Genomic DNA, 16,307 nt, shown 5'->3' on the forward strand with positions numbered 1-16,307 from the left:
TAGATTCTTTCTATCCCCTTTACCACTTCTACTTAGCCATTGTCACCATTTTGTCAGAAATTAATTCTGTTAGTGGTGAGGTTGGTAGGGATGTCAAACTGCTGGTAGTTGGATATGTAAGTATCAGTTTGCATCTGGAACTTTCTTAAAGTATCACCAGCATTCCCTTTTAACCCAAAACATTCATCCATAAGCCCTAAACTGTATCTTATTTAAGAAGTATGCATGTATTGTAATTGTACCAGGGCCAAATGAAAGAAGATGGGCCTCTGCCATGAGGGTGGTTTTCATAATTGCAACTCTTTTGATATCAGACTAGTGATTTTCATTAGTTTAATATAAAGATACTTGAATCCTTTCCAGGAGCTGTTTAATGAATTACCCAGACTACCTCAACTGTTACAACAGCAGCAAAATCACCAGTGGCCAGATTCAATAGCAGCATTAAATAGATCTGCTCTTAGATTGCTAGGAGTCACATTGCTAAACAAGCAATGCCGCAAGTAAGTTAGCAAAGATGGTGGGGGCAGAAGTTCCACATGATGATATACGTATGTTCTGTGCTGACTGAAATCAATTTACGCACAAGCTGAATAAGCTACATCCTTGCCTATGTGCCAGTTTATATGCAAATATAAAAGTTTATTCTTTCTATCACCATTGCCTTTTCTGTTAGAATAATGCACTTTTTTTGGTAATGCTACGGGACCTCTTAAACTTGACAACACTTGGGACCTCAGCAAGCCTTAGGCTGTGTATACATTACCGTTTACTCTGGGTTCACTGCACTCCCAATGCTGTTTGTTTGATGCTGAGAACGCATCACCCACAATCCATATGTGTCCTGTAACTTCTTGAGAAATGCTCATTTTTGATGTGCTTCCCCTCAAACCAATTTCCATCCAATTAAAACATGGAAGCGGTTAAGCTGTGGTGTGTTCCTTTCCCAAAAATCCAGGGATGTTAATACCAATATACTCATTTATGCGTCCTTACACTACAGGCTTTGTTTCTCATTCATCCTCTTTTGCTCGGTTATGAAGAGGTTGTAGTTCTTCTAGCCAAGAACCTCAGGGTCAAAGTTCAGGGTCCCTGCCCTGGCCTCCACAATGGGTGGTCTGCCCTGGCTGTTCCCCATGGCCTGAGCACTGAGCCTTTCAGCCTCCAAGTCCACTCACTAGCTCCTTGCGGGTGTAACCACTTTCTGCTTCCTGCCTGTTGCCACTGCTGGCTTTCTGTGCCCCCAGTTTTGTGCTACACAGCTGTTGTACAGGTGTGCTTTTAGAAACCATGTATTGACAGAGCCCCCAAATCTAGGGGTACGAGCCAGAATAACAATAAAAAATACAGTCAAATTTGTATAAATCACAAGAGAGTTGCATGGTATCAAACAGAGATGGCTAGAAGGCCTGGTTGAGGCTCTTGTTCTGAGGCCTCCTACAGAAGATGTATGGCCACACAATTTCACACAGCCTTTAGAACAGGCTTCCTCAACCTCAGCCCTCCAGATGTTTCGAGACTACAATTCCCATCATCCCTGACCACTAGTCCTGCTAGCTAGGGATCATGGGAGTTGTAGGCCAAAAATATCTGGAGGGCCGAGGTTGAGGAAGCCTGCTTCAGAACATTGCAGTAATGACCTTATTGGGAATATATAGTAACTCCCCTTAAAACACCAGGATGAACGGCCATTATTCATCTTCCCAAAGCTGCAAGCTTAGTTTTGCAATAGCACTGAAGTTCCTAGTTCAGGGGATGGTTATTCAAATTATACTGAACTGTCTGTCTATGATAATTCGTGGGATTGTTTGAAAAACCAGTTTTGTGCTTTTAAGATGAATACTTCCTCAAAATTAGCCACATGGAACTTTAGGCCTTGTTATTGCTTTCCATTTTTTTATTTTTTGGCTCTGTTGCACATTACCTCAAACCCAGCCTCATACATGTGTTTTCCAGTTTAACTGATATTTTCCAGCATTAGTTTATAATAACCACATGGAAGACTTTCACATCAGCAGAGTTCTTGTTAACTGTTTAATTCAGTGAACGGAGATCTGCAGAAATGACTTAATGACACCTGCACACTGAACCGTGCTTTCAATAGTTGAAAGTATAAAATGTATAGCAAATTAATATTTCTCCTTTCCCAGTCATTCACACTTCATCTCTGCTTATCTTCTATTTGCAAACAAAGTAAAGCAAAATAATTCATATCATATAGTAGAATATTAAAACACTACAAAAGAAAATAGCAGAAAAAGTTAGTTGAATCAGGCCCAGGGATCTCAGGTTGAAAAGAACTCAGGGTCTACTCCCATTGCAATTTAATATCTGAAGATGCTGCCTCAATCATAGAAATAGTAACAGGAATAGTAAGAGGATAATCTCTCTCTCTTTCCCCCCTCTCTGACTAACCCAGACATCACAAATATTGAGTAACCAGGAATGAATCCATTTATTTTATGGCATTTGCGTTCCACCTTTTTCTCCATTGAGCTCAAGGTGGTGTACTTGATTCTTCCCTCCTCATTAATCCCCACAGCAACCCTGCAAAGTAGCTTAGGCTGAAAGATAGTGACTGGCCATGGTAACTCATTGAGCTTCATGGCTGAGTGGGGATTTGAATCCTGGTCTCTCAGGTCCAACACACTAAGCACAGCAGTTCCCACACATCTATAGTACAGTGGTATCTCGGGTTACAGATGCTTCAGGTTACAGACGCTTCAGGTTACAGACTCCGCTAACCCAGAAATAGTACCTTGGGTTAAGAACTTTGCTTCAGGATGAGAACAGAAATCACGCGGTGGCAACGGGAGGCCCCATTGGCTAAAGTGGTTAGGAACAGTTTCAGGTTAAGAACGGACCTCCGGAACAAATTAAGTTCTTAACCCGAGGTACCACTGTACTGGTGGGATGAATTACAGACAGACTAAAGACAGTAAGACAGTATAACATAGGACAGTTAGAACAAAACTTTCTGCAAATGTGCCACAAGCTGGACAATCACCCTAGAGGGAAGACAAGAGCTGTAAAATCCTTCTGTCTGTGGGTGAAGAGAAGAACAAATTACCCAAGAGCTTCAGGATTGAAAGAGTTGGATGGTGGATAGACACAGGATTTGAAATATCTTGGGTTAACTGGTGGCAGTCCCTGTGTAAGGCTGATGAGGCAAAATGGATAGTCCCTTCCTTGGAAATGGCGTGGTTGTTTCTCTTGCAAAAAGGTGAAAAGGACATCTATGTGTCTGTTCATTGTGGGCTCAGAATTTCAGGTGTTCTCTCCCCCACCCCCAGTTGTTGTTTGTGAATGCCTGAAATGAGTGGTGTGTTGTGTGTGCAAGAATGAGGTGCAGTGCTGACAACTAAGGTCTCGTGACAAGTGGGAGCCTGAATCACAGAGGGGCCTCCCACTGGCCACATTGGGACCTTTGTCTCAGGTGGCAGATCAGGGCCCACCCACCCTCTGAACTGCTGGCCACAGTCTGCCACTGTTTTGCATGCTGCTGCCAGGCACTTTTGCCAGGTGGTTCCCCCTGTCACCTTTCCCCCCTGCCCACCCACAGAGTGCAATTCATTGCAGTTCTCAGTTGCTTTCACCCAGCACTTTAAGCTAAAAAGTGCAAAGGCACAGGAATTAGAGAACAGGGGGCAGAAATTTATGTATCGTAGAATATGAAGAATAATAGTCATGCTTTTGGTAGGAGTGTGTTCATCTCTCTAGGCTTTGTGCAAATTTACACCTACTCTGAATTGGATTTACTGCACCGTAGAGCACACACACTTTCCTGGGCTATTATATTATGGAGATTCTGAACCTACAAATACATCAGGGGTATAGTTTAGGAGCTGCAAAAGTTAACCAATCAGTCGAAATCCAGAGGGGGAATTTTGGATTATGTGATAGCCTGCTTTTTTTCCCAACACTTCCTATGGAAATTATTCCCAGATTTGCAATTTAATTTTGCATATGGACACATTTTGCTGATGCCAAATTGCATGTGGTTTTATCATAAAGAGGGAGCTCAGTGCTGTGCTTGCTTCAGTCAGATACTGACCTGAGTACAGAACACAGAAGAGATCCAGAATAATACCCAGTCATTGTTCTCGTCCCAGAGGACCTAATCACGCAAGGTGCTGAGACCCCCTGATCTCCAGCTAAGTCCGTGCTCAGCACATTCTAGAAAGGGGGGGCTGAAATACTTTCCAGCCTCCCCCCTTCCTGTCTGTGAGTTGAACACATATAAAAATCAATTGTTAAAATAAAGTTGATTTTTCCCCCCTGTCACCTTTACAGGTCTGTTCCCCAGGATCGTAACTATTTATGTTTTATCACATTTTCACATGGAAAATGTGTGACAATGTTTTTCTTTGGACTTTTCAGGATCAGATTGATGAAGCAGAGTTCAAAGCCAGACATGCAGCAAAAGAGACAAAGGTTTAGTAATGAGCTTGAAATTTACAAAACACAGAAGCAAATATGGCTTTAATACATGATGTGACCCTTTATAAGGCTTGAAATTACTCTTCAAAAATCATTCTGGCTCGACTTCAGAGCACAGTGTATTGTGGGATACCACAGATTGACTTTGAGTAGTGGGCTGGTATTGCAGGAATTTTTTAATTTCCTGTAACTCACAACAATTCTCTTGCAGTTAAACCTTAGAAATGATCTTGCTGCAGTCCTTTTCTGAACAGGGTGTAAGTCAGTTCAGACTTATGCACACATGGATGCAAATCAAGGTGAAGTAAAACATGAAATACGAAATTATACACTTATTAAATCAAAATTTGAAAGTCTATAAACCATCAGTTTAAGGCACACTTAAAAAGCAAATTCTAATAAAAAGTAGCTTAAAACTGCAATCCCATAGCAGTGGCCTGGGAGTAAGCCCCAGTGAACTTAAAAGGGACTTGTATCTGAGTAGACATGGGCAGGGTTGTCCTGTTAATATGCACTCACAGAGTGGGGAACAATTTGATACAACAAATGATCCTATTAGTAGCTTTGAATAATCCTTTAATTGACTCTTCAAACACGTTTCCCCAAAATATATCACGATGCTGGTCCTGCATATCCTATGTTTATTCTTTGAATAAATAAAAATATCCAGCCAACATAGTCTTCTTTTCATTTCTGCAGGCAAACCACCATGGTAGTGATAACTTCTTGAGAAACAATAAAAAGAAACATTGAACATTAGCGGAATTCCCACTTAAGTTCCATTTCCCCCTTCTGTATAGCAGCAGGACACAAGCAATTGGCTTGGCTCCTTGGCCACTCCTCTGGGGATTCCTGCCAGTTCCCTCTTTGGACTGTAGCCTCCCATCATCCCGTAGTCTACCCCAATCTTTGAACTTTGATCAGAAGCACTGAAATAACATGGGGGGGGGGAGGCAGGGTCCAGGGGGTTTCTCAGGCCAGCCCCTTTCCCCACCCTCACTGCACTTAGCAGCCAGACCCCTCCTACTCATGCATTTGGCCAGCATGTGAATGGGCTTTCTGCGAGTACTAAGGTACATGTATAGAGCTCCTTCTCATGTGTGGCAGTTTGGTCCAGTGTGCAGCCAGAATCCATGCAAGGGAGCGAAGTATCCCTATCAGTATGCTGAGCAGTTGACTAGCAGGGGTTTCAGATTCAGCACTGATTGGGTACTTATTATTATTATTTATTAAATTTATATACCACCCTTTATTCGAAGGGTGGTTCACAAGATAAAAATGCAGAATAAAAGAACACAAAAAATAGTTCAAACAAAACAATAACACCCTCCACCACCACACATTTAAAAGGCCATAGAATATTAACCAGCCCAAGGCTAGTTAATTAACAGTGTATAATGAAGGCGCCAGAAGAGCCTCCTTGGGGAGAGCATTCCACAAACAGGGAGCCACCACAGAAAAGCCTGTTCTTGTATTGCCACCCTCTGGACCTCTCATGGAGGAGGCACATGAAGAAGGGCCTAAGATGATGAACTAATGGACTACTGATATTACTGATGGACTGTACAGACCAAAGTTCACAGAGTCTGGCAGAATACACACACCTCTGCAAGTAGTGTCCTGCAACAGGAATCTGCACATACAGGTATGGTCAGAGTAGAGATCCTTCCTTCCTCCTCCTTTTCTCCCCTCTTAGGCGCATTTTGAACACACACACACACACACACACACACACACACCATAAAGCAAAAATTGGGTATGGCATTCCTCACCCCCATCATTAATTTAATATATTCCTGCATGTTCAAAACAAATTCATATTAGAACAAAATGATAACATGCACAACTGTAGCCTTTTCCAGAAGGGTAGCTGTGCTGAACTTTTGCAGTCAAAAGTACAAATATTTTTTTGGCATTGAAAAGGCTAACAAATGTGTTCATCAGGCACACGTAGTCCACAAAATCTTATGCTATAATAAATTTGTTAGTCTTGAAGGTGTTGTAAGAATCTTTGTTCTTTTTACATAATATTGTGTGTTTTTTTAAATTAACTATTTTAAAACTCAGTAAATTACAAATTGTGCTGGACAGAAGTGGGGAAAAAACAAACTTGCCTTACAGTGAAGGGAATTCTGTATACAAGAAGGATGCCAATCAAAATATTAAATGTTCATTTTAATATTTTGATCCTGACTTTATGCCTCTAAGAATCGGGAATGTGAGTTCTGGGTTGGGTTTTGTAGAAATGATATACAGCAACAACACTGATTAAAAAAGGTAACTTTATTTTATATGTTCTTGGAATTTCCCCTTTTTAAAAATAACACACAAATGATTGAAAGTTAAGCCATCTTAAGCAGACTAGAATCCTTCAAAAACAGGTCATAGAAAGAACTGAAGCTGAGCCAGTGACAAAACTTTAATAAGCAGGGAACATTTTATAATATCTGAGCCAGTAACAGAAAGATCCAAGCCCTTTGAAATGAGCAAGAATTTGATGGAACCATAAAGATTTTCTTTCCTGGAAAGAAGCAAGTAATTCATGTTTAAATATTCAGTGTAGTCACTTTCTAGTAGACTGCTCACCTCTTCACCAGAACCTTTGGGTTGTAGCCAGCTAAGTTATACACAGAGTAGACCCACTGAAATAGATCGAACTAATTTAACCATGGTCAATATTTGAATGGCTGTCCTATGTGTAGGACTGACATCAGAATAACCTATAGCCTTCCACAAGGTAGGCCCAACACCACCCCTTGAACTTTGTGGCTGAGTGGGGGCAGAGGTGGGTTTAGGGGAGCACGACCGGTTGAGTTTCACTGGGTGCGGAGCCTTGAGGGCACTGCAGCTGCTGCCATGAGTCTGAGGTAGAATGAAAGGTGAGAGGCAGGGGGGAGGGATTTTGGTGTTGCACTGGGCGCCACTGAAATTTGATACCCCAAGGTCCGCCACTGGTGGGTATTCGAACCCTGCTCTCCCAGATCCTAGTCCAGTACTCTAACCACTACATGACATTGGTTCTGCTGTATTCACCATAGGAACTTCATTAATTTCATCTGTTGTTTTTTTTAGTGGCATTTTGGTGCTGGTTTTTCTTGACCTTGTGCTATTCCACAATCCCATCAAATTGTGAAGGTTCCTCTATCTTTTTGTATGTTGCGTCAAAATTATTGGCAGCATAAGCTGTTGAAAAAGTGGACTTGAAGCAGTGATCTTGGCATGGTATGCAACTCCCCCCCCCCCCGACATTGGTCCCCTGATTCCAAGAGAAGTGTAACAGTCTGTATGTATGTTTGGGAAATACATGAAGGTAAATATGGGGACAGCTGAAGAGGGAGGGTGCTCATTTAGTTCCACCTCAGTATGCCCATGATGCCAGTTTATGAATTCCTCCATAATTCCTCTGGAGAAACAAACCATCTGTTAAGAATCAAAAGGAAGCAACATTTATGCATTTAGTCATACATAAGAAGAGTTGGTACATAACTTTCTGTTTATACAATTCCCATGACTTCTTCTCCGAAGAATCATTGGCAGCCGATATATCTTGTTTATAAGCCTTGAAATAACAATGTGGTTGCATACATTTTGAAGGGCTTCACAGAAAACACACAAGATAAAGATAAGCATAATAAAATTGAGCTTAAATAGGCCTTTTAAAAAGAACAAGTGCTGCCATTTTATTGGGATCATAGAGTTTACTCATGAAACTGCACTTCTGTTAATTTACCTGTTAAAGTCTAGGTAGTTTCCTATCCATGCTGAAATACGAGTTTCCCAGAAATGCGGAAGCGACATAATCAAGGAGTTATGGGCGTGCATATATGTTTGTGTTCTGTGGATCATGGTTTCCCAAAGTGTGGGTTGCCATTCCCCTAGGACTACGGAAAAAGTGGAGTGGGCTCATTAGCCCATCATTGCTGTGAGCCCGGATGTGGCCCCTTGAATCTCTCATACACTGTGTTGATTCAGAAAGCACCAATTAGGTAAGATTCATCTTCAACCTTCATTCAATTATGGCCACACAAAGCCTTCCCAACACACTTTCCATTGTGCAATTCACACATAAGTGAACCTACAGGGTCATCCTTCTATGACACTGTCACAAATGGTCACCTGTGCAACACCTCCAAATTTCACTCAATTGCCACTTACTGTTTTCCTTCTGGAAAAAACAAACACCTGTGGCATGAAATGACTGAAAAATGCATCTAATTTTGCCATGAGGGTGTGTTCATTACCTCAGCCAATGGGGTAGTAAAACACTTCATCATTTTTTCATAAGCAAATGGTCAGGGAAAGGTCAAGTAAGGTCAAGAAAGTGTGTGAGGTGTCAATTGGTTGTCGCAAACCATATTTCTCCAAGCAAGGACAGTTTTCTTGTACGTTTCTTAATGGAGCCAGAGAAACGGCCCACGAAACCATTAATGTTAGTTGATGTTAGTTCTGAATTGTAATAAAGTTTTTTTCTAGACAGCCTACAATATATTCATAACATTCTTACTGTAAAAGATAGTTTTTGTTGTTTGTAATTGAAAACAACCCCCTGTACAGTGGAAATATCATTGGGGTAGAAAATACACCCCCAAGCATTAATGTGGCTTTCCCACACACACATTGGAAACTGAATCAAATTCTAGGCCCTGTTCCAGTCCCAGCCCACCATTTGCAAGGCTAGAAGGTTGCTGAGCAACTGCAATGGGACGGCAACTCTTCCCTGCATTGCCATGGGGAGGAGAGTTGCCGTTGGTCTTTGGAGGGTAAGGAGGACAGGAGAAATTGAAAAGAAAGAGCAGCATAGGCTAGCAGGAGAAAGGAAGTTAGCTTGGAATATCCCCTCCAGTGCATCAAAAGCCATCCATCTGGTTTTATGCCATATATTGCATCTTACTGAGTGTAGGTGGGAGGGCCACACCTGCACACTATTTCTGTGCTGACATGTCATAATAGTAATAATAATAATAATAATAATAATCTCCTTGCTATTCAGAAACAGGAAAAGGTTTCTATTGGCACACACAGCACCAAACATCCGAACACATAAAAGTAAAGCTGAAGCTTTCATGCCAGAAAGGAAGTTGTTCTAAAGAGCCTCCAATAAATGCGAACAACACATGGCCCCCAGTTTGAGGATTTTATCAGCTGCCATGGAACAAGACTCATTATGATCTAAACACTTCTGACAGTTTTTCTCATGACTTCATCAAGTCCCCCTAATGAAATCATCAGCGTCGAAACCTGGGCAAGGACGGCTAAGGTATCACCTTGGATATGGGAATCGATATTATATGAAACAATGTCAGTGCTGGATTTTGCTGTGAGGAATGACCTCTCAATCTGGGGCTGTTATTGTAAATAGGGGATCAGCTTTCCACGGCTTTGTTGAGGAGGGCTACGAAAAGGACAAAAGGCTCGAGGCCAAAGCTGAAGTGCAGATGTTAAATGCAAACAAAATCAAGAGTTGAAGCATGACCAATTTAATGCCTGCCCTAACTTGTACATGAGATATCCACTTGCAAGCTGCCCAGGGAGGTTGTGATTTTGCCTTCTCCTGATGCCCTTCCATTTCCTTTTGATCTTTTGATAGCAAGAGCCAGAAGCTACTGTTCCTTTACTATAGCTTGCATAGATGACAGTTATATTCCCCCTTAATGCAGACAGATGATATGGGCTGAAGTGTCCATTTATTTGATAGCTAAACCCCAGTGATCTCTGCGAAAATAAAATAACATCGTTGTCTATGTGAGCAGGGAAACCACACAGAAGACAGCTTTTGAGATACTGGAGCCCCCAGTGGACAATTGTTCGCCCATTTCAATTTACACAGCTGGCTGTCATGTCCCAAGAAGATGCCTTAGGACTCAGAGCCATGGAAAGTAAATTACCATCTCATTCCAAACAACATCATTTCCCTTTGCTCTGGGCGAAATTTGAGGTATGTTAATACAACAATGTTAGGAAATCAGCATTGCTTCTGTTGGCACAACATTTAACCTGTGTAGAAATGCCAAACGCATTGAAAGAGTGAAAGTGAACTTTTCTTAAAGGAGGAGGGAGACGTAATGCACATAATTGATGAGGCTCTTCCATTTCTGAGAGATCAAAAATAAAAAGGAAAGCTCAGCGGGGGTAGGGGTGGGGTAGGCAGTCATATGAGAATAGCATTTGCTGTTATAGGGTTGCCATACGTCTGAAATTTCCTGGACATATCTGGAATACCGCATTCGGCAGCAGCGTGCAGGCGGAAATCGGCAAAAAGACACTGAAAATCCGAACGTATGTCAGCCCATGCTGGAGGTTTTTGCTGATTTTACATAAGAACAGCTAAAAAACAGCAATTCTTAATGCGATTATGCCAAAAAAGCTCCACTACTAAAACTAAAAAAGCTCAAAAATCTTGGCCCTCTGGTTTTTCATTGTTTGAAATACGGCAACCCTACTGTTGGATTAAAAGAGAGAGAGAGGGAATAAGAGTGATGTGAAAGAGTGCAATTATCTGAAAGAGCTAACTTTCAAAACAGATATGAATACACGAGTTTTAAAAATGTATATCATGCCAGATAAGTTCACCTTAAAGTATCTGCCATGCCATAGGTACTGTATAGAGAAGCCTGCTCTTTTAAAGTTTCACATACTTCTAATTCTCTTAATATGAGAAAAGTTCCTTGCAGAACATGGTCTTCGGAGCAGAACTTCAATTCCTAAGAAACTCAGTTTTCACCTACCAAATAAGGAAGGCATGGCAAAGCAGGGGTGTCAAAAGACTTGGGGAGGGGCAGGCCCATGACTTTAATTTGCATTCAATTTGTGTGTATTGATGTAAATTTAGGGTGACTTTCAGAGGGAAAACCATTCTGCAAACAAAGCAAATAAGGCAACACAAAATGGGAGAAGGGGCAGGAGGTCTGGGGGCTAGTGAGAAAGATCTGAGGTGGTGTTCTAGCTCTCCTAGTTGCCACTTTTTGATTCAAAGCTCACAAAGTCAGAAGTGCACCTGGTCTCATTCACTTCAGTGCTGGGGGCACTGCTGCACACATAATGGTGACTGCTGGCCTCTAGAGTGTATCTGGACCAAACCTCAATGTTCAGCTTTTCATTACATTCGCAGCTTCCTGCCTGTCTCTCGCAATCCCATTTATCTTCTGCGACTCATACTTCTTAATGTCCAGAGCTAGCTTCAGAGGGTAGCAAAGTAAGGCATTTGCCTGAGCCCCAAGACCAGCAGAGGGCCCACCACCCTAGCTGTGCTGTCATTTTCACTTTGCAAAGAATTATTCAAGAGGATCAGATGCAACCTAAAATAATGACCTTATCCAGGGGGCTCGCTGATGGTGCTGTGACCTACAGCCACCCCAACGGTGGAACCAGCACTGCATCAGTTTCTTGATGCTAAAGAATTCTCATCCCAAATGCTCCAAGTGCATAGAAGCTGAGAAAATTGAACTCACACATAAACACACACATGGCACAGACAAAAATACTGATTTCATCAGCTCTGAAAGAAAGATGTGAGAAATCAGGGAGAGCCCTTGTGTATCATACAAAAGCCCTATCTAACCCAGCATCCTATTTTCCACAGTGGCCAATCAGATGCCTATAGGAAGCCTGCAAGCAGGACACAAGGGCAATAGCCCTATCCCACTTTTGCTGCCCAACACCATGTGTGGAACTTCGCTGTCTGCACACTATTGGAGCACATTTCTGGTTTCACATGTGGAAATCCCATGTTTACATGCAAGCATACCTGGCGCAGCAGGTGAGGGAATCACATTTAATTCTGGTACGATATATATGGTTGAGAGCCTCGCTTTCTGTTGTTTTCTTTATTTCTTTATCCGCAGAAGAGAGAGAGAGAGAGAGACTGAACTTTGCACAAAACAGTGTAAAACATTAGATGCAAGCCAGTGCGATATATTTCAAGGATTATCAACAATTGCAAGGGAGTAATCTGACTGTGAATTCATTATCACTGAGGATACTTGCACATGCTGAGTTTATAAATTTGATAATGCTCGGTTTATGAGTTTGATTACTGAGCTGAATTACAGCTCATACTCATTATCTCAATTAATGCATGCTTTACCACTGTGCTGAAAATAACAAAACTCACAATCAAATGCTAATCAAATAAACTTCTCATAATCAATGCCTATTATATCTGAAACCTCATGGCACAGTCCCGCAAGAATGGAGAAGAGCAAATATAGACATTAGTCCCAATTCAGCAACACCAGTGCAAATCTCTCTCTCTCTCTCTCTCTCTCTCTCTCTCTCTCTCTCTCTCTCTCTCTCTCTGTGTGTGTGTGTGTGTGTTTATATGTGTGTGGGGTGTGTGTGTGCAAACTGCAGGGCCCTTGATCTGGATCAGGACATACTACATGGTAGAACATTTACTCAGCTCTCCACAGTGGTTTTTAATGAATTTATTCCCCTCAACCCCCCCACCCCGCCCAGTTATTTGCCCCAGTAGAAAAAGCTGCTTTTGGAGCCAATTTCTATTGTAAGGGCATCTAGCCCCCCCTCAATGTTACTGCACTATAACTTACATAAAAATGGGAAGTATCTGTTTCTTATTTTCCAGCCTTAAGTTCAGCTATTCAAATTCTGTATCACTTTGCAACATATATTTTTGCTCATGAAAATTTGTCAGCCTTTCTGTCTAAACAACTCCTAATATACACATTTTGAAAGCAATGTTCCTTAATACGATGCCTTTTATGTTATTTTCATTAACATATGCATTTTAATACATACCTCTCCCTGATGTAGACTGTCCTGGCTCAAACATAGAGCTCACACTTTACATGAAGGCCACCCCGGGATCAATCCCTAGCCCAAAGGAAAAGATAGCAAGTGGTGAGAAAAACTTTGCTGAGAATCCTGGAAAGCCACTGCCAGTCCTAATCGACAGTCCTAGGCTAGATGGATGAATTGTCTGGCTTGGTATCAATTACCTTTACCTTTATTCCTGAGTATAAGGCAGGTGATAGGCTCAGGACTAATTGTGTTTACCTCATTGTGCTGGGTGGAAGGCGGGAAAGAAGTTCTTACCTACTCCGGACTGTATAAAAGTAGGGAGGCTTTGCCATGGAGGAAAAGGCCACCAGTGACTACTCACCATGATGGCTATGCTCTGCCTTCATAATTGGAGGCAGTAGCCTTCTGAATACCAATCGCTGGAGGGAAGAGTGCTCTTGCGCTCATGTGTCTTGCTTGAGGATTTCTCACAGGCATCTGGTTGGCCTCTGTGGGAGCAGAATGCTTTACTAAATGGGTCATTGGAGTGATCCAGCTGGCTCTTCCATCTTCCGCATGGTGGCTCCCTTGTAATCAAGCTTGTGATCACTCAAATGGTGCAATCCACTCACAATTGCATCTCAACATTCATTATAATTTTCCTGCCACACTTGCCCCTCTGGAATATTCCTCTTTGCCCTCGCTCCTTACGGGCCCACAAGACAGCAAATTTGTTAATTATTAATACAGAATTCTCTAATGTGTTAATTTCCAACACGGAGAGACAGGCCCATTCAACTGAAAATAATGAATGTATGTGCTTGTGGGAGCGGACCAGCAGCCTGGTCTCCACCCTGAGCTGTGAGCATTCATTATAACAACAAGATTATCTATCCACTATCTATCTATCTGGAAGATATATTTTTTAAAGGAATCTTGCTTTTCACAGGTTCTTGGTCACATGGAGAAAGCTTATATGTGCATGGGCTTTCTACAGATGTTATAACAAAGGCATGTAGGCCAGAGTAGAACCTGCAGCACTGCCATCACCTGAAACCCACTATATCTGTTTATTATCTCCAGTTGGACAAATGTACCCATAACCATCCAAGAAACTCATGGTTTGAAACCAGGCACAGAGAAGATGCTACCTCCTAGAACAGAAGTTGGGGAACCATTTCTGTTCAGTGAGCCAATTCAGAAAGAGGCCACCTCTATGTAGGTCACATTTGGCAGGTGGGCCACCAAATTAATAGGAGTATTAATTTGGAGTATAGCATCTAGATCAAGGGAAGTAATAGTGCCACTGTATTCTGCTCTGGTCAGACCTCACCTGGAGTACTGTGTCCAGTTCTGGGCACCACAGTTCAAGAAGGACACTGACAAACTGGAACGTGTCCAGAGGAGGGCAACCAAAATGGTCAAAGGCCTGGAAATGATGCCTTATGAGGAATGGCTAAGGGAGCTGGGCATGTTTAGCCTGGAGAAGAGGAGGTTAAGGGGTGATATGATAGCCATGTTCAAATATATAAAAGGATGTCATATAGAGGAGGGAGAAAGGTTGTTTTCTGCTGCTCCAGAGAAGCGGACACGGAGTAATGGATCCAAACTACAAGAAAGAAGATTCCACCTAAACATTAGGAAGAACTTCCTGACAGTAAGAGCTGTTCGACAGTGGAATTTGCTGCCAAGGAGTGTGGTGGAGTCTCCTTCTTTGGAGGTCTTTAAGCAGAGGCTTGACAACCATATGTCAGGAGTGCTCTGATGGTGTTTCCTGCTTGGCAGGGGGTTGGACTCGATGGCCCTTGTGGTCTATTCCAACTCTATGATTCTATGATTACCTGATGTCATATGATGTAAGGTGGACTGGATCTTGCTAGGAAGCACCTGAGCTTGCATGCAACACCAAATTTAAAGCATGCTGGCTGCAAGCCCATCTGCAAAGGGAGTGCAGAGTGAATTTGGTTTGTGGGCCAGAGGTTTCCCACTGCTCTACCAGCAGATTGCACATGTTCACATATTCCTGTGAAGTGAAAATAAAAGATGTGCATAAGAAGCAGAGGAGTGATAGGTCAGGACCACAAAGGAACACTGTCCAGTAGCAGCTTCAAAGCTTTAGTTCAGATTTGTATTTTCTCTGACTTCACCTAAACTCTCACACCCTACATGAAAGAAACCAAGATCAAATGTTGACATTAAAATGGTCGTGCATCTTACTAAATCCCTGGGAAATCCACACTTATCATTTGTTTACAAGTGGAGCAGGAAATGATCTAAGCTTCATCAGCTGTAAATTGAAACCCAGATTTCCTTAGATCAAGTGGGCTTACTCTTCATGCAGAAAATTAGATATGATAGCTAAAGCACAAAAAGCTCGTAAGGTATTAGCCAACCTTTGTCATTCTGTCAAATGTGATCACCTGTTTAGACCATTCCTTGCACTTGATATAGGTAGTAACATTTTGCAAGATGGTTGTTAAAGGCACTGTGTCTCCAATCACTTTTTCTTGAATACAATAGCAACTAATTACTTAAATGGGGCTTAAAACCTCTTTCTTTGACTGCTTTAATGTGTCACACAGTGATCATGAAATGAGATAGCACTTTCTTTTCACATGTACTTTGATATTACATAATCATTACCATTGTCTGGGAGTCATTCTTTCCAATCCCCAGAAAATGTGGCCCCACCAGGATTCCCACCCAATTTTCTTTTCATGCCTCTGCATCTTTCTCAAGTATAAGAAACGCAGTATGCAGGTAAGCAAAACAGGGATTTTAATCTTCACCAGTGCAATGCTCCTTGCTTGGCTTGTTTGACAAAGGAACTGAATAAGCTCAATGGTGCTATTCTTTACAATTCTAATAAAATACTGCCAAAATCTCCATCACCACTTTAAGCCAAGGGTTTCATGCTCTTTGCTAAAAGGGTCCCATAAGGGATTTTATATTTTATTGGATTCATCATTTAACAGTCCTGCTTCTTGCTGTAGAAATCGCATAATTCTTTAGTTAAGGTATGCCTAGCCCGTTCACTCTCAGATTCATTTGCTTGGATCCTGACTAAGGCCACAATCCTATACCTGGGAGTAAGTCCCTCTCAACTTAATGGGACTTACTTCTAATGTAGA

The 16,307-nt window shown here is 41.9% G+C and overlaps 1 long non-coding RNA gene across 1 annotated transcript; it reads right to left on the reverse strand.

The window, feature by feature from the left end:
* Positions 1-6,748: 6,748 nt before the first annotated feature.
* On the reverse strand, positions 6,749-14,677 carry LOC114597444 (uncharacterized). Its single transcript, XR_003706822.2, has 3 exons — positions 13,559-14,677; positions 13,195-13,269; positions 6,749-12,269 (listed from the first exon to the last, which is right to left on the reverse strand). It is a non-coding gene; the product is annotated as an uncharacterized LOC114597444 (long non-coding RNA).
* Between the last annotated feature and the right edge of the window lie 1,630 nt (positions 14,678-16,307).

The sequence above is a fragment of the Podarcis muralis genome, chromosome 6 (assembly GCF_964188315.1).
Source record: "Podarcis muralis chromosome 6, rPodMur119.hap1.1, whole genome shotgun sequence".
NCBI lineage: Eukaryota > Metazoa > Chordata > Lepidosauria > Squamata > Lacertidae > Podarcis > Podarcis muralis.